Here is a 27566-nt window from a genome sequence, read left to right as displayed (position 1 = left end):
CACACAATTAGCCAAGCACATAGCCTTGAAATCAGGCATTTTGGCAGTGTGTTTGTGTGTGTCGTGTGTTTGAAAGAAAGTGGGAGTGTGTGCGTCTGTCAGTGTTAGACTCTGGCAAGGGTCTGAGTATGTCTATTAGCATGCGCACAGTTAATCCAATAGCCGATACAATGGCGTTGCTTCAGGCTTTGGACTGCTTCAGTGATATGGCTGTTTAGTGAACACACACACACACACACATACACACATACACACACACACACACACACACACACACACACACACATAAAACATGCTTACACTAGCCTTGGAGATGAAATGGAAACTTTTAACAGTCTGACTGCAATTTCTTTTCTTTACTTTGGTGGGCAGGTAAAAAAAAATGGATGTTGGTATTTAAATGTGTGAGTATGTGTGTGTGTGTGTGTGTGTGTGAATTGGAGTCATGGATTTTAAGTGTTTCTGATTGGTTACCATGGTAGCAGCCATCACAGTGACAGTGTGACTAAACAATTATAAAAGGGACACATCTGTCCATTAAAAGCAGATGCTTAGCAAACTCAGACTCAAGTTTAAAATTATGTATAATGAAGGTAGTTTTGGGCCGAGCTGTTACCAAAGTGCTGAGATACTATGCAAAGTGCTGAAGTGCACCTAATTTAAAGAGACAACATCGAAGATACAAAGTACGCCGGTTGCTATACATACAGGCAGAAAGACAGCCACCAAACTGGTCGCTTTAAGTTGTGTGGAGAACAATCATTTTCCATGAGGCAGGTGAGCCTAAACACCAGGTCTGTTTAAACTTCAGTAAAGAATAAATAGCACTTAATTGTCTGGCAACAATCACCAGAACCCAGTGAACATTTGAAAAAATAACAGAATCATACAGTAGCATCATTAGATATGATCTTGGATGCACAAGAAGGTTGGAACAATTGTTGGCAAAATGTTCTATTGATGCCAAGTGAAAGTGAAAGTGAATGAATGCAAGCGGGAATTGGGGCAAATGGTGGTCAGAGTAAATATTCTGGGCACTGACTGGTAGAAGTTATTTCCCTAGCAGTTACATTTTAGTAGTCCATTGAAAGGAGACTTCAGGGAGACTTTTGTCCTTGCTTGAAACCAATTGTGATCCCTAATTCACCACAGTGTTACATGAGCATCGATAGTAGTTCAACATCGACCACTACACAATGCATTTTCCTATAATGTAAGATACGCTATTGTAGCTTAGCATCATTTTGAAGCACATAAATGACTGTGAGCAGTGGTCAACTTTCAGGTTGCTGCGTTACTGCGTTGCAGTATTCGTTTTCATTCAGAGCAGTACTGGCCGAAAAGTTTCAACAAGTTCAAGAGAACACACAATGTTTTGTCAAGTACATTCAAACATTCTGTCCCTGACCAAAGTAATCAAAGCTTAAATAAGATCTTGTGGGTTTTCAGGAAAAATACACCCAGTCATACGCAAACATATCTGAAGCCCCTGATTGCAAAGTGAGTGCAATATCAGCTGATTACTGCTTTAGAAGCTGTATTTAAGCCACTCGACAAGCTTTTAAGAGAGATTGGAGAATTCATTGGGGGGCACAAAAACACACATTGTGATCACTGGACTTTTTGACCTCAAAATAGGGCTCATCTGGCAACTTAACAGCCTGACAAGCTCAGCACCACTTTAATACAACTCTCTTATGTTTGCATAGTTTAAAAATGGTTCTGGTTTTAGCTTTCTAAAGGTGTCCATGGACCTTAATTCTGATGTAAAAGTAACTTTTACCTTGTGTGGCAGCACGATTTAATGGAGCATTTTAGCCTAAAAAGACTGGACTGCAACCAGTTCGGCATGTGTTCGCATTGCAGGGAAGATGGACTCCAGTAGTGAAAAGGAATGGAGGAGCTGTCTTTGTGATGTTTGGGAGCCTGAGCCAAGCCATTTGACAGCCGCAGTGTTTAAAAAATGGCATGGGGGGTGGGCGTCTAAAATACCCCCCACAGCAGGGTTCCGTTGAAACAATTACTATAAATGTACGGCAGGAGCACTTTCCTCTCCATACGAGATTTTATAACTTTGCCAATGAAGTTCGAATCGAGCCAACTAATTTGTCTGGCAAATTAGCTTTAGCATGTCTCGCAGCGTGATTCAACGCTCACAACAATTGGAGTCAAATTGTTTTTTTGCATTTGTGCGTCTGGTGTCGTGATGAATGGCTTGTCTGAAAATAGGGAAGCACTGGTTTAGCTATCAAATTAAATGGTTTTTAATCAGTTGGTGTTTTTAATGGTGACTCTATGCGGGTTCAGTTGTGCTCAACATCGACAATAGCAGGAAACAAATGCAGCATCTTTCTAATTGAAAGTGCTGTGATACCTCGGTTAAATAGTGGTATTATGATGGTGTTATTTTGGTTTGTTCACTAACTCAGTTTGAAAATCATGTTTTTTTGTTTCTAGAGGGACTTTGGAATTGGTTTGTGATTGTCTTAATGGGCATACATTTATGAGAGCAAGTTGGTGTATGTGTAGTTGGAAATGACTACGTGTGTATGGGGGAACATAGAACAAGTACAGATGCATAACGGTGGTCTGGTATGTTCAGGCTTTAAGTTTAAAATTAATAGCAAACGATCCAAAATTATTTCAATTTCAATGAACAATTAAATTTAAGTTTTCAAGGTTCCTAAAACACAAGCATAATGTACACACACACACACACACACACACACACAGACTGCATTGCAAATCATTACTTACATTAGCATTACTCATTAGTATCAAATGCACATGTGCATCTTTGTGTGTACACGTGATTATTCATATATGTGTTAATAAACTAATTTCCTTTGAATTGGCTATTGTTTTACTTGTTCTTGTTGACAAGAACAAGTAAAACAAAGTAAAACACACACACACACGCACTGGCTCAACCTTGGTTGTATTCCTCTGATAAATGAGGAATAAATAAAAAAAATCTTGCCGGCTAACACACATATGCAAAGACATAAATGCAAGGAAATAGACTGGAAAAATACACACCTTCAGTTGTCAGACAAACTCTCCCACTATCATACACACACATATACCATTAATAACAGTCATATGAAGTCCACAAACTTTTTCCTGGAGGAGTTCTTCGATAGGCACCAGAGCATTGTGCAATGAAGTGAAATATTCATTATTATAGGCTCTCTGTCTCTCTCTTCCTTTCCTCCCACTAACTACCCGGGCTGAGCACTGAGCAGAAGTGACAAATTCATTCTTTCTGGGTCAGAGACAAGAGAAATGGTTGATTGTGTAAATAATGGATCATGTCCTTGTCTCCCGGCTGTCTAAATGGATTTAGATTTACTCCCAACTGATGGTAATATGATGAGTGTAAGGAACTAAGCGGCTGACAGATTAACACACACACACACGTATGCATACTGATTGTGTGAACACAAGGGCACACGCGTATTGACACACATTCACACAAATATTAGTTAATGAAACAAATGATTTTTGATCTGTTAAATGTTACATTCAGAGTGGTTTTGTATGAAAGTTTCCAACAGCTCCATCCTAATTAAGTAATATTTATAATGTTTACAAGGAACGAATGCTTGGATTCTTCTAGAGATGCATCACATTTTACTGGGCAGATGTCTTCCTCGAGAACAAACACAGATTTGTTTTTACACAGACATGAAAGTATATGATCAGTTATTGGAGTGCTGGGATTTTTGAGTTGGAAATTTCCCAGATTTTATTAAATTGTCAGGATTTTTCTTAAATAGAAGCAGGCAATACAGTAAATACAGTTTACTAAATTAAGTTAATATCTTTTCTTGATTTTCCTGAAAAATGCAACCAGTAATGCACAGTGCAATCTGAGGTCAGTTTATTTTCTGTGATTACACTCAAATTGTTGGTTTTTTATGGCTATTTTCTGATATTTTTTGTCTAAATATCTGTAAAATTGAAGTTTTAAAAATGAAATAAATTGCATTAAAAGGGATTTAATATTTTCCACTGTAATTATATTCATGGCAGTGAAGAGAAACAACATTTAGACAATCATGTAGGCAGGAAAAAATGACAGAAAATATAATTTAAATTAATGAATAAAATGTTAAGTTTTGTGATTTCTCTTTCAGTATCCAAAATTTTACAGGATTTGTTTGGTGGCTAGTCATACATATCTTATGTATTTATTTATTTATTTCAGTACAGTGAAATCAGGCATAATTTTCCATTTTAATTGTCATGTATGTATATATACACAGATAGAGAGATAGTTTTAGATATATAGATATATATATAGATATATAGAGAGAGGGGATTTATATATATATAAAGCCTGTTGCAAAATTACATACATCACACATAATTTTTTAAAGACCACATTTACATAGTTAGTGGGTCCTATTGTTTATCCTCGCAAGTCTATTGGATAGTAAATGTGTTTATAGGTCCAGCAATCTGGCCATGAACTCACACTACTTGCAAACTTTCTGTCAAGCTCATCTTCTTGTTTTACTGGACTGGATTTGTCAGGGTTCAAGTAAGTAATTTTTTTTGTGATTATTACAATGTCTAGAACATGTAGATACTTAGTTATTGTGGAATACATTCATCAAACTTGATTTTGAGCTTGTTATGTCTATGTTGTAATTCCACAACGCTGGGTGAGGTTGGTAGTCAAAACAGCATGTGCACCTTACACATGACATAGGGACACTGCACTTCTCACATGTTCACATATGGAAAATAAATACTAATAGAAATATAATGTATTTGATGATTCACTATATTTAAGTTCTAAATGTGTTTTCTCTGTTAAAATTTTGAGTTTAGGTAAGAATTCAATAAATGGATAAATTGTTGCTGTAGCACTATTTCAAACTGTATCTGTATCTTATTAGTTAAAAAACACATTTAACTGATCCTGGGCTTTTTCTGGGCTTTTTTTGTTTGCCCAAATAGCTGCCTGTTGCATTAGGCAGAAACAGGTTCTGACTGTTCTGAATGTTTCAGGGGATGGTTGTTGCATTGTTCAGGGACAGGTGAGAATGGTCTGGACTGAGGGGATGTAAGTGATCTGGGGTGATGCAAGTACTCCTTGAGGTATGATAAGTAGAGAGCATAATAGGCTAGTCAGACAGTATTGTGTGAATTTAGTGGAATGTGTAAATAGAATTAGGATTTATTTGCATTGAAATTATTTAGCCTGGAAAATACTATCTATTTCTTCAGGTTATCTACTACAATATAATACTCATATGTATTACTTATACACATTTATTATTATCTTTTTACTTTTTCCATTTCTGAATGCAACTAGCAAAGGGAGGTTTTCTACACAGTGTGCAGGATGTGATTGTTGCCATTTAAAATGGAGAAAGTGATTTTAGATTGGAATCAGACGACACTGATGCAAGTGATGAAGAGGCAGATGAAGATGCTGGTGAAGTGGACAAAGAAAACAACCCACCGACTTCCCAGCTGATGATTATGTGGACATAAAGCCCCAAACAAACAAACACACCATGTCCTGTGACAAGGTATCGCTGGCTGAAAAATCACACATTTCCCAGTGAAGACGAAGAGAGGACACTGCAGACATACACCAACCTGTTTGCAGCAAGTGTGATGTTCATCTTTGCTTTTCAGAGGAAAATAAAAATATTAGGCACCCCAGTACACCACCACCACCCACTATGACCTCAATACTAATTATAAAGTAGAATTATAACCTTTCTGACAATGTCAACAAAAACTGAGAATGTATAAGCTTTGTGAATGTAGGAATTTGGCAGAGCTGTTGTCTTGGATTGCATAGGTGTACCTAATGAAGTGGCCGGTGAGTGTATGTATACATACATACACACACACACACACACACACACACACACACACACACACACATATATATATATATATATATATATATATATATATATATATATATATATATATATAGGGCTTCTTCACGTGTATATACTCATTGAAAGAGATATAAGATATAAAAAAAACTTTAATTAATGTATATTTTTTTTTCATCTTGAATCTCCATTAATCAATATGTGCATGTTAACAAAGATGTTGTTGTCAAAAGAATATATGTAATGTGAAATTTGTCATTACAAGTGATGAACCCATAGAAAATTATCACCTGACTGAGCTTTTAGCCTCTTTTATCGTGTTGTTTTGGTTTTCTCAACAGCAAAAGAGCTCTAGTCAACCTCATTTCCGGCTATAGCAAGCAGCTGATTTCAGCAAAAAAGGTTCTGATAAACCCACTAAACACTACCTACCCAGCACCAAACAACAGATAGACAAAGTTAGTGACTAGCTAGTGAACATAGTGGTTTATGTAGCAGCTAAGAGCCAGATATTTCCCTCAGGAGTTGGTGAAAACCAAAACAGAGCCAAAAGGAGATTATTGGACTTCCTCAGGTGGACAGAAACATGACTCCAAAGCAACTGTTTGCTAATATGTTAGCCATAATAATTTTATAAGGTGATAATATGTCAATGTTGTGTTTACAGCTTGTTCAAAACAAATAATGCAGCTTTAAATGTATGAAGAAGGAGTTATTGTGTGGGTGTAGTTTTTACAGTATTTAGAAACAATGACTGAATCTTTACCCCAATTTAATCTCCATATTAGGGACTTAAACTGATGCATTATGGTTAGGGTCAAGTGCTATGGTGGCATATAGAAATCTATATAACACATTACAAAAATTTGGCTTATGATATTTCATAGTGTATGACGATTACATACAAACTGGAATTGATAGAACATGAGATGATTTAGCTGAAGTCAATTGACAATGAACTTCTGTGGCAACATGGATGGAGACTTCAAATTCAGCCCTGCAGTCTTCAGCCAGGAACTGACGGGAGACAAATTTATTAAGAGTTCTTTTTTCCCGTCCTTGCTCTACTGCACACTGTTGACTCCCCTCCCATGTGTCAGCCCGCTGGAGGTTGTGTGTCTGCAGAGAGGCAGTTCACAGTCACACTGGGGCCTCTGCTGCTAAATCAATACCTCGTCATGCATGAGGGCGAAGCTCGCAAATACAACTGAGGTGCAAAACTCTGTCCCATTTTGATGGGTTCAGAGTACGAAGTGTTTATGTGGGAGAGAGACTCTTTTGACAAGCTGAATAGACAGAGGTTTGTGTGGTAAGTTACTGTAGGTGGCGACTAAAATCAGTACACCATCATAACTCGAATGCAGAGAGGGCTTCCTTCACACGGCTGCCTCCGTCCAGATCAAATACCATTTAAGACTCACACATGTCGTGAGCAGGATATGTGTGTTTCATTGAAATGTCCATGAAGCATAAAACATTTATTTTTCAAATGATGAAAAGAGGCTATATGCAGTCATTCAGAGGAGTCAGAAAAAGTATTCCAAACCACTTATTTATACATTTGCCCTATGGAGAGCTTTACTGCTTTGACATTCTTAGAACTGCTACAGCTCCTTGTTATTTTGTCCATGATGTGCATTATTTTCAGACAAAGACTTAAAGTTCCTATCAGTCACTGCAATCAGTGATGAAGCATCCTCCTGTATGAAAAATGGTATTTAGTAATTTTAATGTGTATAAGTGCACAGTGCAGTAGGGATACGACTGACCACTATACTGCTAGTCTGTGTCTGCGAGCACATTAAAAGCCTGCTGAGAAGCAGGGAGGGACAGAGGTGTGGATGGAAAGAGGGGAATACCTGATTTGTGTTTGTGGTGATGGTGTGTAGTGCTTCTCGAGCATATAAAGAGAATGAAAATGACAGCTCCAGCATTGAGATTAATAGGAGCAAGTATTTAACAACAGAGGTGTTAAAGCCACTTCATATTAACATTTTACCTTTAGAATAAAGAAACTATTCCTGTGAAGATTGGTGTAGTCTTTGGTTAGATCATGGGGGTTTTTTACATCATGGCAGTCGGCTGCTGAACAGCTGGATTTTTTCGTTAATGGTAGCATTCAATTTGCCAGATTTGAATCGACCTTGATACTGAGCATGCTATACAAAATAGCTATTGACTAGATGTGACCTATCTATATTAAATGCAATTTCCTCATCAATGTCTTGATAAAATTCACTAGTCCAGTGCTATAGGTTACATTTATTCAGTCATGGTGGCCTGCTGACTCAATTTTTGGCATCATAACAATCCCTTGTGCATAATAGGCTCCCAATCATAATCACACCAGGGAAAACTGCAGTTACATGGTATGCATTGTAGATATGCAATGCTGTTTGTTAGCACCTCTGAATATCCTGATGTCAGACTTTCACAGTAGCCAGTGAATGCACCACACACAACCCTCTAAGGACTTTATGAGCAGTTGCGTCTAGCCTTTGTTGTAAGCATACAATAATCCTAATTAGTGAACCACAGATGGGTTTATCCGGACTTGTATTAATCCTGATCACTTGATCGATCGATCACTCATTTAAAAGTCGGGATGACAAGAACTTGATTTTTGGCTTTTCCCCCATTCCCATTGGGAATTATCAGCATGAGGACAAGAAACATTACCTCCAAAAAACATAGACCATCAACGTAAATGCACACTGTATGTAAAGCTATGTGAAAGTATGTGGTTATCTTAATATCTACAATCTTCCTCCTCTACTTCCACCTTATTTTTATTTGTCCTTTATCCTCCCCATGGTTTCTTCATTCTGTATGACTGTAAATCATTTTCTTTTTCCTTCCCTGTTCCCTCCCACCGTCTCTGATGTTACAACTCTCTCTCTCTCTCACTGTACTCAATCAAGCTTTGACACAATAAGGCCACGGCATTATGTTCTACACAACATTTTAAAACATTTACATCTGTCCTGTTTGCATCTCCTTAATACAGACTGTTGATCTTCCTTTTTGTGCCTACCACACACTTTAATCAGTCTAATCATATTTCACTTCAAACACAACCTGGATTTGGAGGCCATGAACATTAAAAGATTAAAAGATCACTGAAAGTGCAACAATTTGAAGGCAACATCCCTCTGAGCTGTTGCTGAGCTGTTGCAGCACCACATAAGGTGAATACCCTGTAATCTATTTTGAGTAACATGCATTGACAGCTCCACAGGATTGTGTAACAATGCAGTTCAACCACATGACAGCAACCACTCTAAACACACTCAGCTTTATTCTTAAATGCCAAGTTCCAGTCGTCACACTAGCATCTGCGCTAATAATATTGCATTGAAATAAAGCTTCTGTCATAGTTCTGTGCTTTGTGTGCCTTAAAAGGAGGAACATGCTTCCATTGAAGGTCTAATTGCTTTCACAAATCACAGTAGAACATGTAGACTAGGGCTTTCCTTGCTGCATGCAGGTAAACATGGCTAATGGAAATGCCACAGCAGGACATCAGAACTTAATCTATTAAAGAAAATATGGCACAACTCCCAAACAATGGCTCATAAATCAAATGTAAATGGTACATGGTACAGTTGTGTGGTAAAACTGCCAGTTGTGGTAACTAATGATTTTGGTTAAACCAGGTCAGGGGCAGATTTAAGGGAGCTCAGTCTGATTTATTCACTGTGCTGTTATTGCAAGATCAAGAATGAAAAAAAACGAAAAAGTCATAATACTGAGGTATGTCTCTACACTGGGAAAAACACCTTGAAATTTCTGATACGAAGGTATTTCACTCAGCGAAGAGATTCAAAGTTTATCTCATTTATTACACAAGGTTCACACATAATAGTAATAGTACTCCCCATGTGGAGTGCTGTGAAGTTGCTCTAGACATGAGTGTCAATTAAATGCCTAATTTGTAATTGAGAATTCTTCACATTTCAGGGTTCAATGCCTTCAAGAGCACTCCAGAGGAACAAGAGCACACCTCCTATTATGACCTCTACTGTACCTTCATATCTACAACCCAGTCTGGATGGGATTAAAATTCCAGGAGGTTGTGGATGATCAAATGTTAGCCATGTTTTCCAGAGTGTAGTTCTTAATCCATGCCTGTTGCAAAATCAGATGTAGGAAGCGAATTACTGTACCTGCAACTGACATTAATCATTTTAGGCTGCTATTTTCCCCTTTTTTGAAAAAGAGGACAGTGTTTTGTACTGAATGCAGAGCTGATGGGATTGAATAACAGAAAATGGATATTGTGGACATGAGATAGCTGATGACATGCACATCACACAGACCCTCGTAGCTACACTAAAGCAGAATGTATAAATCTGCTTTTTATGTGGTTTAGGTGGTCATTATATTTATGTTTTGAGTGCGCTCTTGAAATAAACATGAAGGTTCTTTCTTGAACATAAAAACAGTAGCTTGACTAAAAATAAAATCTTGACTCAAGGTCCACTTACTAGCTTATTCCTAAACTTTCAGCCCCACATTGCAGTTTCTCTCTGAAGAAGATGACATTTGCTAAAATCGATCAACCTCCACCTGCTAAGGAAGACCATGGGATATGGTTGAAAATTCTGGAAAGAGCTAATAAGTAAACCTTGAATCAAGATTTTTTTTGGTCAAATTCTTTAGTATTTATTTTGATGAAGAGTCCACCCCTCCCACCCCAAATTTACAGTGAAGGTGTTCTCAGACATCACGCGGTTATTGCTGTATCTGTGGGTTTCTGAATACATACATCCCATCCTACTAACAACCTGTACTGTACACTACAGTCTGCTGCTTTCTACCTACTCTAATCTCACTGTGTAGCTTAGAGAGAATGTTAACAATATGACACGATTCATTTAGCAAGTTTTGCTAACTGCAATGATAGACATTGTTTATTGGCTCAGACTGGATAGTCAAACTTTGAAGCTGATGTTGCTCCATGACTGTTCCTTTTCATTGATGTGTCTCTTCAATACTGATGAATTTCAGTTAACTCAAATACCAGTAAAATTTGCTCCTGAGTCATTTCCCTCAATGTGGTGTCTGTGGTTGCCATGGTCACACATCAAGCTGCAATGGCGAGTTGAAAAAGTTAAACCATCATCAGCTCGTCAAATAGACAAGAGCAGCAGATGCCCTCTCTCCCTGCTGCTGCCACCAACAGCAGTCAGTGTCATGACTGCTGTTGTCTTTACTTTGGGAACAAAGGAGGTGGCAGTGCAGCCTGTCCTCACAAGAAAAACAACAGTATAGGTCTAAAATTCAGCCAGCAAAAACGACCTATAGTTACGTTTACACCATGTAGCAGCTGTAATAATTTTGACCCGAGGAAGTGACTTCAATATAAGGTGACTTGATAACATGATTTTTGCCTTATTAGGGGGAGACTGTTGGGTGGATGGCCATATAGTTAGATGGCATAAAATGGACTTTGCTGCAGGAGACCAGTATTCACTTCCTGAATCGCAAGTGTCATGTTTCCAACCATGAGTCAGGAGAGTAAAAGAAGAAAAAAAAAAAAAGTAACAACAATTGTTACCGTTATTTACCATTGCCATGACAATGAAGGTTGCATAATTTTAAGGAAGTATAAACCATGTTTAAAGTGATCATTTTACCCCAAATCATGATTTTTCCCTTACCCTAACCAAGTTTTTGTGCCTAAACCTAACCAGACCTTAACCACAGCGTTGTCACACCATAAAACATTTTTTAACAGTGATTTGTAATGGTTTTTGAAAGCAGCATATTACAGTCCTATCGGTCGTTCTGGAGTACATTACCATAGCTAGATGGCATAAATGTAACTGTAGGGGGTTTTTTGCCAGGTGGATTTTAGACCTACACTGTCCTTTCATTGTAAGAATGTGTTGGGCAGTGGCAACTACACTGACAATACCTTAAAACTTTAATCTTGAGGCTGGTCTCCCAAACCTTTACGAAATGAGCACAATATCTGTTTGGCCAACAACCTCAAACATGACCAAAACCATAGCCTGATCTTAGCCATGGTAATTTTACTTGCTTTACTCAGTATAGTATATGTAATAGTAGCTAACTCCCTGCTGTTCCCACAAAATTCCAGTTGTGTGAGATGAGTACATGAAAGGGTCACATATCCTAATATATGTCAACAATCCTTAAGCCCTGTTTTATACCTTAAACATTCACTTTCACAAAGCTTTATGAAAAGGTGTAGATTCCTTCTTTAATTATTGATAAACAAACATATATATGAGAAAGTGTTTCAACCTTTGACTGGTACTGTATATTGAGGCCTTTTACCATCCTTGAGCCAGGATTTAGTTTTATTCCTTAGTGCTATAAATGTTCACTACCATGGTGTGGTGGAAGGGTGATTTTTATTCCATGACAGTAAATTCAGTGTGATTTGTTGACACAATGCAGTTAACAATAGATTTTGAGGTTTCACATGCTTCATCATCTCTTGTTCTTCGGTCAAGAAAGACACAGTCAGTTCTTTTATGATATGTTTTGTCATCAGTAACTTAAACTGTGTGTCCTTCCTCTGTTGAGCAGTAAAAGTGAAGACTTTAGTTTAGTGAAACTGATTTATGTCTATCTAAGCATGATGTCATGGATACATTGTGCTTTTCTCAGACTCCTACATGAGATACCCATCTTATTCTGACTGTATACCGAGTTTCGAACATGTTCAATTTTTACTCCCATCCCAATACTTTAGAAATGTTCTCTTAAGAAGGAAAAAGCTCACCTCATAATTGGACTGATGTGAGCCGACCCCAGGAAAAAATATCGACAGATGGAAGCATCTAGTTACCATAGAAATTTCTAAACCACCTGTGGATGTGTTCACTGGATCTCATCAACGCAGCCTATGGTTTAGATGCACCTATGCACAGACATGCACAGACACACAGACATAGAGGCATGCAGGTAGGCAGACAAACACACTTACTGGCACTCTTTGAAGCACAGCAGGGAGGCACCGCAAATAACAAAATGGCCTCAGTAGAGTGCTGGAGACATGACCGTGAGAGAACAGAGCTAAAAAAAAAAAAAATACACACACAGGGCTAATAGAAACCTGTCACTCGAGAGAAAGAGAGTGGAAAAAAAAATCTGAGGCACTGAAACATTAAATAACAAAATAATATAAATACCCTAAAGTACCTTAATTAAACATCCAGCTATCACCCACACACTCAGGCATAGGCATGTTTACACACACACACACACACACACACACACACACACACACACACACACACACACACACAAACACCCTTAAATGTGGGCATCAAAAGTCCTGCCATCATTTAAAGTGATGGCAGCCCACACAATCTACACTGACAGTCAAACACACAATCATTCCCACATAATCCTGAGAGCATAAAGTCAGATTTAAGGCCAGGACTCATACCGATGCTTTTGCATTAAACCTGGTTAAAAGTGGAAAAACTCCCAAACCCTGTCCTTGCTTCAATGTTTCAGTCAAAACATCCTTCATCAGGTAAATAAAAAACATCTGAAATTCCATATGAACCATATGATACAAATGACTTAATCATTGAGCTTGATTGATTTTTTTTTGTATGATGTAGATATGGACCGGTATGTGTGTGGGTATGCATGTGTATATGGATGTATGTAAGTGTATGTATGTATGTATATATGTGTGTGTGTGTGTGTGTGTGTGTGTGTATGTGTGTATGTGTGTATATGTATATGTAACATCATACTACCTTATTTTCTCTTTTTCTCTTCTTCCCTCTTTCTTTTTTCTTCTATTATTGTTTTTATTTTTTTATTATTATTTCTCTCACTATAAAATATATATATTGTAAGAATGCTATAAGTATGAATGCCCTCATATGTAAGTAAATATAAATCTACGCAAAATGCACTCTTGCAATAAGGTATAAAAAAAGAAGTTCCATACATGTGTACATACATGAAGATGTAGGATAAATTATCCAACTTGATGTCCACACAAATTGGGTCAGTTGTTGAATGAAATGACACACATAATCATCAGTAATTCGGCATAGAGAACATCTGTTTTTCAAAAATCCTTTCAAACATCACACTGTCAAAAACTTAGAAAGAGTCAAAATATTATGCTTTTTGTGGTTTTCTGTCATTTATATACTGTTATGATGTCAGATATCTATGCTTAACATGGTCAAAGTTCCAAAACTTGAGGTTAACATGTGAGGAATGCTCCCTGCAAGTCAAAAGCCAGGGCTTCAAACTGCTCTGAATGCTTCATTTACGATAGTCAGCTCGTTGCACATGCCCATAAAAGGCCATCCATTCTTTAGCCTTTTTTGCTAAGGTTGTTGCTAAGGTTGTTCTGTGTGTTGTTTGTCTTGTCCTTTCTCATAATTTGTATTAGATTTCTGACAGATGTATTCGAGGAGTTGACATGTCACACCGAAGATAACAATGTAGACCTGTAAATGTGGGCCAGAGTGATTTGTGAGATGAGATATTAAAAGGAAAAAAAAAAAAGAAAGAAAGTCCCTTCACGTCCTGATATATGGCCAACACACACTAGAATCCATGGATTACATTAGCAGTGGCTTTTAAATGAATTTAGTCTTAACTGTGCCTCAATTACACTCCACTTTCCCCTCAGTTACATCCTTAATCAGCATTTATCAGAAAGTAGGCTAAATGAGAGAAATGCATCCTGGGAAGCTGGAATCACACAGGCAGAGACATATACAGTGAACAGAACTTTGTTGTCACTGGAGATGTTTTACCTCTACTGTCCCTGCCAGTGCTAAGTAAAGTTGAGCCACCTTGCCAAAAAACTATGCCAGTTTATCTTTAAAGGGCTGGATTACTCACTGTGATGATTTTGTGAAGAGAATTGCTGTGCATTTGACACTAATGTTTCTAGAGAAGGCTCTGCTCAAGGTATAAGAATGCCAATCTTTAGTTATGGTAATGTGAGTTTTGATGATGATGATGCTGATGATGAAAGTTGAAATTTAAGCTGTATTAATTGATTTCGTTTTTGTTGTTGTGGTGGTGATGGTTTCTACTAAATCCTGCAGGAAATGTCTGGCTCTTTAGCTGCTAAATGCTCCTTACTAAAAACACAAGAAACAATAAAGTTGCAGGTAATACCAAAACGATGGGCTGAGAGACACTACAATGCTTCTCTGAATAGAGAATTTTTTTTTTAGGTTTGTCACTATAAGCGGCACCTTTCATATTACACATTGAAATTTAACCACCTGTTAAAATAGAAATATTCATTAGTGCATCTTTTAAGTATACAGTAAGTTCAGCGTTCCTTATTGTGCCCATTAGCCTGACTATTGTAGCATTGCCTTACTTACACCATTACTTGCCCTGAGAGATTTTGTCAGTGTTATTGTTCTGTTCTGTTGGGGCAAGCAATGCAGATATTATTAAGTCAAAATCAGACTGTTTCCCTGTAGAAAATGTCTAGAATGTCTTTGTTTATTTTTGCCCTGCACTATTTTCTATGACTTTAAGTTGACTGAAGTTGCCGCACTAAACACAACGACTTTTGGCAGTGCAAGCACAGGATATTAAACAAACAAACAAACAAACAAACAAGCAACTAGTTAGGAGATTGATTTTGCCCAGCATTACTGTCTGTTACTGGAGCATTTTCTGAGCTGGTATTTTAGGTATTTTATTCAGTTAGAGCTGCTCCAACTCTGGAACCATTAATGGATTGCAAGTGGTTACTGATGTTATTACTGATTATGATAACAATTGGATTATTCAATGGATTATTGGATAGATACAATGGATGGATTATTCTAGCCCAGTTCACTTGCCTTTCAAATCCAATTTCCGCCCCTTCTTTTTCAGAAGATACCACTATCGCTCCACCCTCCTTCAAAAATACAACTTTCTCCCACTCTACTTCAAAAGTAACCATAATCTTCACATTCTTCCTCAGAATTTATCATCATCTCTCCATTCTTTGTCAAAGATTAAAATTGCTCCCCATTTTCTTAAATCTCCTTCAACTTGCCTTCAACAAGCTATCACTATCACAAACACAGAGACAGATCAAAAAACTGCTGGAATAGTCACAATATTTCAACAAAGTACCCAACCCAAGGGTGGTATGACAAATATGTCTAATATCTGTCTTGAAATGGAGTCAGTCCTTGGGAAAAAGTTGAGTTTAATTTCTTCAGTGGTCTCATTGTTGCTGCTCAGCAGCATGTCATCCATTTTCAGGGAAAGAAATTTAAGAAGAAAAAATAGCTATGATAAAAGTTTAGGAACACTAGTTCCCTACCTTTATCTTCCCTGTAGCTTTCCGAATGTTCCCGAGCCTCTCCCTCCTCTACCCTTCACTCACTCATTTAGGGCCTTTGCACTCTAAGTCCATATTTTTCGTATGTGTTTTTTAATCCATCATCCAATAAAAATCTTTACGCACAGAAACCTTGCACACTGAGTCTGATACGTTTTATTATTATTTTTCGTTTCGCAAAAATTCGCAATACAAGACAAAACAGACTTGTTAAGAAATGAGGATGATGTTGCCGTCTTCTCACTTCTTGAAAGAAGTAAAGAAGAAGAAGAAAAAAAAATACTGGGTCCATCCAATCCAGAGTTTCACTTGCTGTTAAAGCAGCTGTGGGATTATCCTGATCGTTTCCAGGTCTGTTTCAGGATGTCAATAGTCCAGTTTGACGCTGCTAGCAATACTAGAACCACACATTAAAAAGAAGACCACCAATTTCCATGATCCGATTGATCCTGAACATTGGCTGGCGGTATGTCTAAGGTAGGGACAGACACGCACACATGCACACCGCACACACACACACACACACAAACACACACATTTGTTCGTTCATCAGTTCATTTGTAATAACAATCTTTGTATGATTGTATGAGATTGGGAGGGAGACCTGCGACAAATCTGCATTTCAAGGACAAATACATGCCAACTCTGGAAGACTCTGGATCTGGAAGACCACAGTAAGGAGGTTCAATGGGAGATGGAACTTCCCTAATTGCCTTGGAACTCTGGATGGGAAGCATGTCAGAATTGACAGAATTGAGGCCCCTGCAAACACAGGTTCCCTTTTTTTTAATTATAAAGGCACCTTTTGCACTGTCCTTCTTGCCTTAGTGGTGATTGCTGTTTGCCTGCCACAGATGTGGGGAGCTATGGTGGGAATAGCGATGGAGGCATATTGCAGATTCTGCGCTGGGACGGGCCTTCCAGTGTGGAACACTGAATGTTCCACCCCCATGGGGCTCCTGTCTGCACCTGAATTGGGGAGGGTCAATCCCGTTATTGTGGCAGACAAGGCCTTTCCCATGAAGCCATACCTTCTCTGGCCCTACCCTGGAAAGCATCTTGAAGAGGGCAAGCGCATCCTCAACCTCCATCTTTCAAGAGCACGTTGTATATCAGAAAATGCATTCAGCATTCTGACCCAGCGTTTCAGGGTTTATAAAAGGCCAATGGAGGTGAACCCTGCCGACAGCATCGTCAAAGCAACCTGCATATTATGCAACTACCTGTGCCATGAAGTAGAGGGACAAGCGAGCCAGTTTTGACGATGCTGACAGCGCATGTCCACAGGCCAAGGGGCAACCAGGCATCTGCAGAGGCTCTGCGCATTTGAGGCACATCAGGCCTGCCAGGCCTGAAGCTGCTGTCACTCTGCCTCTTGCTCCTTCTCTCTCATTTCCTCCGTTGCTTCTCTGCACTGGAAGGACCTCGCTAAGTTTTCGCCACTGTCTGCCCTCATCTTAGATTTGGCACCACGGCCACCTGAAGGAGCTGAGCTGTCCTCCCTCTCTGTCTCCACACAGTTGCTCTCCCTCTCTGTCTATATGCTGTCCTCATCCTCTATTTCATCCTCCTCCTCGTTTTCATCACCAAACTGAATATTACTATTTGACCTGTTGAAAATAGTCTATCTGAGTTATGAAATTATACTGTGCGGCTATTAAATTGCACTTTGCTGTAAGCATCATCATTGTTGTTGTGCATTTCTGGATAGGCTAACATTACCTTCTCTTTTTTGTGGAAGATTTCAGGAAGGACATTGCTTCCATATATTTACACTTCTTTTTCTTGCTGGCTCCCTGTCCACTTCTGCTCTGTTCCTCTCTTTTTTCAGACATATGTGTCCTGCAGATTACGCCACATTTTTTTCACTGCTTCAACTAATGTAATACAAAACAGAGCAAATTAGCTTAGCTGCCTAGAGCACAATCACTACTGTCTCATCTTTCGTACATGCTTTGTTTTGTTACTACCCCCAATTCCAAGCTGTTCTGCAATCACCTGACACAATCTATCTTTAAATTCAGCATCTCTGTATTCTTTACTTTCTTTGTTGTGAAGTGCGTTGTGCTGGGAGACAAAGTGAATCACTTTATCAGATGCCATTTTGGATGACAATGTTTACATGTACGGTGTCTCTAAGCGATTAAACAACTCTCTAAAGGCTTTTGACAGCTGAAAAAAAATGCAGAAAATCAAACCCGTTCCAAAAGCCTTAATGATGGACAAAACATTCAGTATCAGTGTGCAAACGTGATTGACACAACATGGCGTATTTTTTTGTAAACGTGCAACAATTTCGGATGAAAAATATGAACTTGGTGTGCAAAGTCCTTTACCTATTAAATTATGAAGCAGTGTATAAGTATAGGCTACAATTTAGGAACTTCTATGCACAAGGTGTGATATGAGTGTTGGGCCTCATACTCTATGTGCATGAGACAAAGGCAGGCCTACATGCAGTAACAAAGCTTGATAACTAGAAGAGAGTCGTCTCTCATTGGTCTCATGCACATAGACCATAGACCAGTCTCTCATAGTACCTATGGAATAGGGATGGCAGTCTTCCTGTTCTATTTTTAACCAGTTAGGCTGACAGATTGAGGTATCTTGCCAAAAAGTAAAGGACTTAATGGCAGACGCCCAGTAGTATAGCATGGAATTTGGAAGAGCTAGTCCTCCTTTAGATTTGGGTTTGTAGAGATGTTTTCTACTTATCCTATGAGTTTTGTAATTTCATTGAGTTTAATCTCTTAAAGAATGTCTTTGTCAGAAAAATAGGGATGTTTTGAGTTAGGTATAATATTTGAGATAAGAAGATCATCTCAATGGAGTTCACTCTGCCTAATACAGAGATAGGGAGAGTCTTCCAAAATTGAATTTTACTTTGTATTTTATCTACCAGGGGCTGGAAATTGGCCTAAAAGAGAGAGGAGTGATGTTTCATAACATCAATCCCTAGATAAGTTAAATTTTCTGTGGATAACTTAAATGGAAAATGTCCAAAGGTATTTGGAGGGATAGACTGGAATGGCATAAATATACTTTTGTTCCAATTAATACTGTATCCTGAAAATGTACCAAATAAGTTATTTTTTTCTTAAGATTGTTGAGATAGTGGTTTGTGGTTTTGTTACATAAAGGAGAATATCATAAGCATATAATGATATTTTTGTTTTGTTGTTTCTTTTGTGTTATAGCCATAGATTTGGGGGTCTAATTGAATTTTCTGGGCAAGTGGTTCTATGGCTAACATAAATATTAATGCAGATACAGGGCTGCCTTGCTTTGTCCTTCTGAATAATTTGAAGAGAGGGGATAACATCTGATTTGTGAGAATTTGCACTATTGAAGGGGTTTAATCCATGGTAGACCAGTATGTATGATCAGATCTTCATTTCCCTCCCTTTTTGTGTACATGTGTACAATGTTAAAAAGACATCTCAGATTAAAGGTAGAACTTCAATTGGGTATGAAGCCCATTTGTTTATTAAAGGGCTCAATCTATTGGCTAAAATTTTTCTGTCTAAGTTCAGAAGAGAGATTGGGTGATATGAACCTACTTCTTCTGCATCTTTTCCTTTTTTGTAGATCATTGTGATTGTTGCTTCAGTTAAGGTTGGTAGTAGAATGCAATCTGATTGGGCCTGTGTGTACATTCTGTGTAAGTATAGTGAAAGCCCATCTGAGCCTGGGGCCTCTCGTAGACGTAATGGCTTTCTGTATTTCCGTGATATTGAGTTCAGAATTGAGGTCTTTACATTCTTCTTCACTTTTTTTAGAATTAGGATTACATTTATCAAGAAATTTATTCATGATTGAAGATTCTGTGGTGCTCTTTGATGTGTATAAACCAGAATAAAATTGTAGAAAACTATCATTTATGTCTTTGGGTTTTGTCAATGTAGTTCCATTGTTACTCTTAATCTTATGTATTGTTTTTTTCATTTTCTATTTTCCTAAGTTGTTGTGCGAGTAGTTTGTGTGGTTTGTCCCCGAATTCAAATTATTTTTGTTTGATGTATAGAAATGCTTTGCTTATTTTTGTTGGGAGTATCTGATTATATTCATACTTCAAATTTGCTATTCTCCCATGTAAATTAGAAGAGTGAGAGAGAGCGTTCTCCCTATCTAGTTGTTGGATCTCTTTTTCTAATTCTTCTATTTTGGTTTTATTATTTTTCTTTCTTGAAGCCTCAAATGATATGACACAGCCCCTCAAAAAGGCATCCCATAAAGTGGAAGGAGTGATCTCTGGGGTATCATTTGTTTCAAAATATTGGTTAATTTGGGCCATCAAATATTAACAGAACTCATTTTCAACTAACATGATGGAGCAATATCTTTTAGATATGGTGAAAATGTGAGGGGGCTGTGGTCTGAAATCCCAATGTTATGATATTTAACATTTGTTGTGAAGGGTATCAATTTCGCATCAACTAAGAAATAATCAGTTCTACATTATGAATTATGTACTGAGGAGTAGAATGAATAATCCCTGCCAGAAGGGTTCATAGTCCCCTATATGTCTGAAATACTTGTATTTTTAAGGAATGTATTTCAGAATTTACTTGAGTTATTTCTTGAGATTCTTTTGGTAGAGGATCTGTTGAGATACGGATCGAGAGTAGAGAGTGTTAAATCTCCCTCTGTTATCAAGTTTGTTTGAGATATTTAAAATATAATATAAAATGAAGGGTTATCTATAATTGGGGCATATCAATTCACTAGGGTTAACAAACTATTATGTATTTCTCCTATTACAACTAGGTACCATCCCTCTTAATCAACAATTGTTTGTTTGTGAGTGAAAGGTATCCCTTCTCTTATTAGAATTGCTGTACCCTTGTAGCCCTTTTTATATTTTAAGCCCGAGCTGACATCGGCTTGTGACAGATTTCTTTATATGAACATCTGCTCCGCGTACAGCGCGCAGATTCACTGCTCCACTCCACTAAATTTATGGTGTTTTTCCATTGGGAAAATTTGGGGGTAGTCACGCTGAGCCATGACTCCATTACACAGCAGGGCAAAGTCAAATAAGTAGTTTAACTGTTGGATGTGTGCTGGTAGTCTGCAGCTCTTCATCAAACAACTCACCGTGGATGTTTCTACTTGTACTATTCCTCCATTTCTCTATTCCAGCATTATTTCCAACTGATCCGCTGAACAAATAACTCCAAATATGTCCATGTGTTGTTTTTTCGACTATTTTTTAGCACCACTAATGAAGTTCCACTAATTCAGTAAGGAACATGTTTCACTTCCTGTAAATTTTTCACAATAAAGGTGTCTTGTTATTTAGTCATTCAGAAGCTTTTAATTTGAAGCAGTAAAGCAGAAAATGTTGAGTTTGCATTGGCAGTAACTTCACACCAAGCGGCAACCTCTGGGGCTGTAAAATGAAGCCAACGCGGAAGTGCCAAAAGCTGCAGTTCCTTGAATGGCCACTTGAGGCTGGTTCCAAAAGCGAGTCATTCCCCATAGACCCCCATGTTAAAATGCCCAACTTTACAGCAGAAATAAACATGCTTACAACCTGGTACAAAAAACAGTTTTGGTCTCTATAGCTAATTTCCCCTTTCATGACAACTGTACGAGGGGTGAATTTTTTTATAACTCACCTGTTTAAATTTCATTAAGCCATAAAGTTATGCATAATGAAGGACATGGCTGCTTTGAGTGACAGGTCCGCCAGCCGCTAGGTGGCTTGTTTCAGCCATTCAGCCCGCCTCTTCGCCCATTTTTGATTGGCTGGGAGTTAGGCAGCGTCACGCACTGCCAAGATGGCAACGGCCGGAGCGGCTCGCTTTGAGCTTCAAAACCGCTCTTCAGAAACCAACGGGTGACGTCACGGTAACTGCCAAGATGGCGACGGCCAGAGCGGCTCGCTTTGAGCTTCAAAACCGCTCTTCAGAAACCAACGGGTGACGTCACGGTAACTACGTCCAGATTTTTATACAGTCTATGCTTCACACATTTCTGATATGTAAAGCTGGCTAATCAGAACAGAGTGGGCTCATCAGGAGGGGGGCCTTAAAGAGACAGGAGCTGAAAGAGACTGTAAAGAGACAAAGGCTATATTGAGGGGCTGCATAAAGGGTTAGTATAAGACATAAAACAAAGAGTTTTTTGAACTGTGAATCAATTTAGAGCTGGAAGTGAGCATAACAGGTCCTCTTTAATCATTTCAAATGGGCTAGAACCTTGCCTCTTTTTACTGGATTATTAATTCCTCTAGTGTTCCAACTCGTGAATATTAAACCTCTCTGGCATGTGCCATCAAAGGGTCAACATGGTCTGCTGGTGGTGTCATCCATGTTTCTTCATTTATTGCAGGGGAAGTCATGTATCTAATGATCCTGACTACACATTAGCTCACATACCAACTAGGGATACCACGGTGAGGAAATTTTCCCACCGACTAATAAACTCGTGACAACACCAATGTTACCGGTTACACCGGACATTTTACAAAATAAGATATTCATCAATGACGCTCATCCATAGAGCGCTTACTTTGATCTTTGACATTAGATTTTTAGTTTAGGTCTTCCCCTTATTTAAGAGTTGACCACTGAGGCAAGCCTAATACCAACCTATCAAGACTGTTTTTCTCTGACTGGCTCCTGACTTTTTTTCTTTTTGAATGATTTCTACATACATCATGTTTTTTATTTATTTACCAAGAGATCAGAGAGTTGTTTACGTCATTATAATGCTTTCTAGAATCATTCCCCTTACCATTAATGCGTCTGAAAAACTCCCATTTCTCCTCTGTGGAGAATCTTTTGACAATTATCAGAGGACTATGCCATCTCCACCTTGTTAAATATGGCCTGAGTCTCGACCCCAGTCGCCATGACAACATAAAACACTGGCTGTGCTGTAGCCATGGTAATGAAAGCAAGAGGACGCTGAGGTGCGAGGGGTGAGGCAGGACAGGAGCAGGAGGGAGGTTTGAGGGAGGAAATTGAGACAGTGATGAGAAGAACAAAACAGAGGAGAATAGAGAGTGAGGGAAGTCTCGGAAGGGAGATTATAGAACAGCAGATGAAGAAAGATGTGACGGAAGAGAAATAAAGGAAAAGGAGCAGATAACGTGATCTCTTTTAGACTGTCACATCAAACTAAGACACGTTCCTTTATCTTTTTTCTTGTGTTATTTTTCATCTTTTCATCTGTGTTGTGTCTTCTACAGTACCTCTGTCCATTCTCCTCCATCCTCCTCCTCTTCTCACTAACTCACCTTATGTGTCTCACTCTTTTATCTGACTGCGTTCTACTGTCTATTGTTACCTCATCTTCCTTTTAACCCTCTGCCACTTATTTATTCCATTAGTGGATTATGTCATCTTTCGAGCCATCTGTCTTTCAAGTCTGATTCCATTTGGCTGTCTTATCTCCTTGCCACCCCTGGATATGATACCTGTTTTTTTTTCTGCATTTTTTTCTTTCCCTTCTGGCTGCTTTCTCTTCTCTTACCTTGTAGTGATAGCATAGTGAGGAGGAACAGAAAGAAGCTGCACCAACCAGTTCAGCAGGATAAAAATGAGAGAAGTCATACTGAGACAGACACCTCTCTGAAACTTTATCTTCTCCGACGGCCACTTTTTGTCAGGCTTTCAGTCAACTCAGTCCTTTACTTTCATAGTTTTCACAGGTGTTACTGCTATTCTGTGATATCTCATTTGAGATTATCTGTAGAGCCGAGGATTAAAGACAGGTTCACCTGACAAGGATTTTTGAGGAAATATGGTACTGAAGATGCTGATGTTTAGTTGACTATACGTGACTCTTAGCAGATCTGACTGTGTAGTGTGTTGGCACTTTCCATCTGTGGAATAGCCCAAGAATATCCTAGCAGCTTCAGGTGTGATGGTCTTACTTATAGTGAGATAAGTACTTAGTAAGTACTTACTTAGTACTTGGTAAGTACTTACTTAGTAAGGTCTTACTTATATTTTTTTTGTCTGGTTTCTATATGAGACCAATTTGTAATTGTACAAATCTGGAAATTCGTAAATTTGTATGTTGTCCATCTTTCAGTTCAACTAGTGGTCAGCAGCAATTGGCTTAAGGTCAGTGCAGCTTTGGTCAAAGTTTAAAGGGGACAAATTATGCTTTTTGTGGTTTTCTGTTATCTTCATACTGTTAAGATGCCATATATGTATGCAAAACATAGTCAAAACTTGAGGTTAACGTGTAGCAATGTTCCCTGCATGTCTAAAGCCAGGGCTTCAGCCTGTCCTGAACGCTTTGTTTGCGTCGTCAGCTCGTAACACATGCCCATAAACGGCCGTGCATTCCATAGCCTTTATTGCAAAGGTCGTTGCCTGGTTTTTCCATGTGTTGTTTGCATTGTCCACATTCATATTTCAGATCGGGTTAGAGCATGTATGGATTTATTTGAGAAGCTGACATTTCAAGTAAAGAATGAGAAAAAGTAGCGAATGTCTGACGACTGGCCAGTCAGAACAGAGTGGGCTCATGAGGAGGGGGGCCTTAAAGAGACAGGAGCTAAAACGACCTGTTTCAGACAGAGGTTCAATTCAATTCAATTCAATTTCATGGATATAGTGCCAAATCATAACAAAAGTTATCTCAGGGAACTTTTCAGATAGAGCAGGTCTAGATTATACTCTTTAATTTACAGAGACCCAACAATGCCCCCATGAGTATGCACTTGGCAACAGTGGCAAGGAGAAACTTCCATTTAACAGGAAGAAACCTCAAGCAGAACCGGGTTGGGTTGAGAGAGAAAGAGGGAGGGAGAGAGAGACACAGAGAAGCATAACAACAACAATAATAACAATAACAACGATAATAATTAAGGGGATATGACTAGTAATAATGGTGGCAATAACAGTAGGAGAAGGTGTCAAGGCAAGGCAGGACCACGCCACCATCAACGTAGCCCTCGATGTCCAGTTTTCCTGTGAGATGAGAGAGCACAAAGATGCCAGGGAAGAAGTCGAGTTAGTAACTATAACTATAACCTTTATCAAAAATGAAAGTTTTAAGCCTATTCCTAAATGCAGAGAGGGTGTCTGCCCCCCGGACTGAATCTGGAAGATGGTTCCACATGAGAGGGGCCTGATAGCCTGAAAGCTCTACCTCCCATTCAACTTTTGGAGACTTTAGGAGCCAGAAGTAAGCCTGCATTCTGGGAGTGCAGTGTTCTAGTGGGATAATAAGGTACTACTATGAGCTCTTTCAGATATGATGGTGCCTAACCATTAAGGGCTTTGTAGGTGAGGAAAAGGATTTCAAATTCTATTCTGGATTTTACAGAAAGCCAATGCAGCAAAGCTAAAATGGGAGAAATGTGATCTCTTTTTCTAGTTTTTGTCAGTACACGTGCAGCAGCGTTCTGGAACAGCTGGAGAGTCTTTAGACACTTGTTAGGGCAGCCTGATAATAAGGAATTGCAATAATCCAGCCTAGGAGTAACAAATGCATGGATAAGACAGGATGTGCTTGATTTTTGCAATATTACTTAAGTGAAAAAAGGCAGTCCTTGAAATTTGTTTAATGTGGGAGTTAAAGGACATATCCTGATCAAAGATAACTCCCAGATTCCTTACATTGGTGCTGGAGGCCAGGGCAATGCCATTTAGAGTAGCTATATCATTAGATAATGTGTTTCTAAGGTGTTATAAGATGCACAATAACTTCAGTTTTGTTTGAGTTTAGTAGCAGAAAATTGCAGGTCATCCAGGTCTTTACGTCCTTAAGGCATGCTTGCAGTTACATTACATTAACTGATTGGTTTCATCTGGCTTCATTGATAAATATAATCGGGTGTCATCTGCATAACAATGAAAATGTATGGAGTGTGTCCGAATAATATTGCCTTATGGAAGTATATATAAGGTGAATAGTATTGGTCCAAGCACAGAACCTTGTGGAATTCCATGTCTAACTTTTGCATGCATGGAGGATTTATTGTTAATGTGTACAAACTGAAATTGATCTGATAAATAGGATTTAAACCAGTGCAGCTCCTTTAATGCCAATTATGTTCCAGTTTCTGTAATAGGATGTGATGGTCAATTGTGTCAAATGCAGCATTAAGATCTCACAAGTACAGAGAAGTCCTTTGTCCGATGTAGATAGGAGATCATTTGTAACTTTCACCAGTGCTGTCTCTGTGCTATGATGCGCTCTAAATCCTGACTGAAAATCCTCAAATAAACTATTGTTGTGAAGAAAGTCACACAACTGATTGGTGACTGCTCTCTCAAGGATTTTAGAGAGAAAGGGAAGATTAGATATAGGTCTGTAGTTGGCTAAAATGCCCAAATCAAGAGTAGGCTTTTTAAGGAGATTTAATTACAGCTACTTTAAAGGACTGTGGTATATACCCTGTTACTAAAGACAGATTAATAAGATCTAGTAAAGAAGTGCTAACTAAGGGTAAGACTTCCTTAAGCAGCCTAGTTGGGATGGGGTCTAAGAGACGGGTTGACGATTTAGATGAAGAAATCATTGAAGTTAGTTCAAGAAGATCAATTTGAGAAAAACTAACGTAAGTAAGGTTACTGGTTGTTGCAGGTGAGATCCTGAGTATTATTGTTGTTTGCTGCTTGTTTTGATTGTGTTCACGCTAAGCTGATTTATGTTTGTCCAACTGCTTGGACCATTTTGCGTTAGCTTGCCATCATGTGTGAGACCATGAGTTGCATTTTATTGTGAAATCAGATTGCGGCCGGCGAATAGGGATGTTCACACGTCTCTGTGGAAATAAAAGCAAGCTTCTCCTCACGATTACTGAGATCTTTATTCTTTGGTATTTCCACAATATTTTCCCTACTAACCACACTTGTATGTTCACATGCACATGCTCTGACACTCACCCACATGCTGTTCTGTAGGCAGACACGTGTTGCTAGGCAACACAGATGCTCAGCTTTGTCCAACGCCATTTTGGTGATCAAAGGCACATGTTGACTGGTGGTCGCCATTTAATCCAAGCCTCTGTTCAAATCTTGCGGTCAACCCTGTTGACCAGAACTCTGTGTGACGTAACCCCATGTGGTTCACGCCCACCATCTTGTTCTTCCTTCTTCCTCTCTCACATCCCCACACATCCACACCCCCCGACCCGACACACACACACACACGCGCGCGCACACCTTTACTAGTGTTGTATGTTGTTTTGCTGTTTGTAGCCATTGTTGTTTATGATTTAAAGAGTACGGTCTAGACCTGCTCTATGTGAAAAGTGCCCTGAGATGACTTTTGTTGTGATTTGGTGCTATGTAAATAAAAATCGATTGATTGATTGATTGATGTTTGCTTGCTTTAGTGTAGTTGTAAATGGTAAATGGACTGTACTTATATAGCGCCTTTCTAGTCTTCCGACCACTCAAAGCACTGTC

At 38.7% G+C, this 27566-nt stretch overlaps 1 long non-coding RNA gene across 1 annotated transcript in view; it reads right to left on the bottom strand.

The window, feature by feature from the left end:
• The window catches only part of LOC121884877, a 31124-nt gene extending 18229 nt beyond the window's left edge, over nucleotides 1-12895 (bottom strand). Inside the window, exon 1 of the long non-coding RNA XR_006092422.1 lies at nucleotides 12829-12895. This is a non-coding gene — a long non-coding RNA (uncharacterized LOC121884877). The remainder of the gene's footprint in view (nucleotides 1-12828) is intronic.
• Nucleotides 12896-27566: the final 14671 nt, after the last annotated feature.

This window comes from Thunnus maccoyii, chromosome 2 (genome assembly GCF_910596095.1).
Source record: "Thunnus maccoyii chromosome 2, fThuMac1.1, whole genome shotgun sequence".
In the NCBI taxonomy this organism is placed as follows: Eukaryota; Metazoa; Chordata; class Actinopteri; order Scombriformes; family Scombridae; genus Thunnus; species Thunnus maccoyii.
The sequence above is the reverse complement of the archived record's forward strand: the minus strand, read 5'-3'. Positions and strand labels throughout refer to the sequence as shown.